We start from the raw sequence: 2,718 nt of genomic DNA on the forward strand, positions 1-2,718 counted from the left end.
GCAAGATGAGATAAGGTAGGCTGAGCACAGGAGTAGAATACAAATTTGCAACACACTAGGATTTCCCCAAAGGCAAGAAGAAAAATCAGACATGGGCAAAACATGCATTGTCGACGCGGAGAAGAGTAAAATCAGCAGTTAACGTATTACATTGTCTCGCTCGTCTTTTGAGCGTCGTACCCAGCACTCCTCTTGGTCAGCCTCCCACATCACCCATCATCACGTAGTCGGTGCTGTAGAGAAACACCCACGGACTAGCCGGGTGGATCAGTCATCGAATCAGCGGACAGCTGAGATGATACTTCACTACAACCTCACTGATACCGCCTTGACAACTCCACTCGATCGAACGATTCGTCTTGTAAGGGAATTGCATTGGCGCACGGGAGAATGCGCTACCCGTAACTCGTGTCCATCGCTAGTCGTGGAAGCATTGGCCGAAACGCAGAGCCATATAGCAAAGGATGGGATCTAACAATAGTTGTGTGGGAGTAGGGTTTCGCGTCGATTCCTCCTTGCCATTTGGTTCTCACTTCACTGCTGTCCACTTATATCTACCTGTCCGTCTGTCTGTCTATCTATCTGTCTATCTGTCTGTCTGTCTATCTGTCCGTCCTGAATCTATTCAGCTAGTAGAGAAGTTGGGGAGGTGCCACATGTTCGCACAATTGGTGCCATCATACAGGAATAGTAGACTGCTCCGTAGCGAACATTTCCACATCGTTTACATTTAGTGTCACTTCATTTGTAGTAGCATGGCCTGGATACCTACTCACTGGGGTGGTTGGCAAAAGTTGACGCCATTTTCGGACCTTCTACTAGGAGTGAGCGCATATTATCCCATCCGCAGCATATGCCCATGCTCCGCCTCGTCAAGGTTCATTACCCACCAGTAGAAATGTGGACAGGTGTCCTCAAGGATCGGTGTGCTTGGCGCTGCCACCATGGTAGAGCCCTGAGACTTGCCTAAAGACGAAACCAGACACCATCCTTGAAAATGCATTATCGACGTGGAGAAAGAATGGATGGCTCCTGGCATGGCCTGGAGTCCAAGCCACCCAGCAAAAGTACAGGGTTGGAGCAATTAAGTGGTCCCCTCACCAAAATCGGGAATTAAACAACCAATGTGTCACAAAGCATACTTCTGAAATTAATTTCGATTAGCATCTTTATAAATGTATTTACCTGTGTAAGATCTTAGTATCGTTCTGTAAAATTACCGGTATTATGGCCTTTTAATTCTGTTTTTAAAACACTAAACAGTCCAAATAATGCCTGTTGCAGCTTTTAGGGGCGACTCAGGACACAACATCTGTAACAGCGGTAGGCGGACTCGATCCATAAGGGCAACAACCCCGATGTCTCTGGCTAACTATCAAATTACGATGTCACAGAAGGGAGGTGTTTGTTGTAGAGAGGGCTTATCAAAGCAGTTAATCCAATCTCATCTATACCAAGGAGGCAATTAACAATCAAAGCAACATTAGACATGAATAATTTGAAAACGCTCACTTCGGAGCGACCTATGCTTCACACACAACGAGGTGTTAATTACGCGAAAAACGAGACGTCTTGTTCACGTCTCTTCTGATCGAAATGAAATGCGGAATTTTAGCTAGGCAGAGCTACTTCAAACTTCACTCGATACTAAATACCTCCTGTAGGTCAATATGCATTCTACAAACGGTGGACAGGCGACACGCGCACGGTTTGGGGCATCATTTGTCCCTGCAAGGACTGCAATGAACCAGTAGTGTCGTTCCTGGCTCATGGGTGGTTTTCAAAACACCAGATTTATTTTGGTGGTCGAAGCTGGAGGTTAGCAGGGCAGGCTAAAGGAGATGGAGGTGATGATTCCGTAGTCTTTATCCGGTGACCCTGTCTTAAGTCTCCTAGCTCTTAAGTGAGGTAACAATGAATGCTCACTTATACTGTCATAGCACATTACAATGTGAGGCGCCAATCGGGGAGTGGACATAAAATAAAATCCTTTCTTCGATTAAAATGAAATTTAACTTTTATTTTCATTACTTTTGGGCAGTTAGATCTTAAATGAAATGAGTTTTTCTGAGCTTAAACGATTCTGCCTCTTTCATGGCGAAACAGTGGTGATAGTTATTGAACGGCTTGATGCGGCATAGCCCATTTGGCATGCTGACCGGCATAGCTGTGGGACAGGAGGCTTCCGTTGTGATTTGAGAAACCACCACTCGCTGGACAGCAAGCACTTTACTCTGAGCGCCAAGTGGGTTCGCGTCAATCCGTGGGCGTTTATGACTCAAATCTCCAGTCGCTTGGGTTCCTCCAAGACTCGACGAAACAGATTTGATAAAATCTACTTAGAGAGTCTTAAAAACACGCATTTCTGCCTCGTAAACAAATGCGATTTAGTGCTTGCATTTGAGAGAAGCGATCAATTAAGATTAAATGCTTGTTTACTGGTAAACAACACTTGCCAGAATCCAGTACACAAATAAAACAATCACACTTGTTGTTGGCTACCCAAAATTGAAGACGTATACGTAAATAAACCCTGGGGATAACATTTAAATAAATGTGGTGAATGAAAGGCGTTCCTTTGTCGTGATTTACACAGTGGATAACAGGAAAGTGAAGAAATGTATACTAACTTCCAGAATATATGCAATACGTCAATCGTTTGTTTAACTCTTAGCTGTGTTGACGGATCACTAAAAGGGTCCGCTACTTTCCCTTGAA

Source organism: Echinococcus granulosus, assembly GCF_000524195.1.
Source record: "Echinococcus granulosus chromosome Unknown EG_S00081, whole genome shotgun sequence".
Lineage (NCBI taxonomy): Eukaryota > Metazoa > Platyhelminthes > Cestoda > Cyclophyllidea > Taeniidae > Echinococcus > Echinococcus granulosus.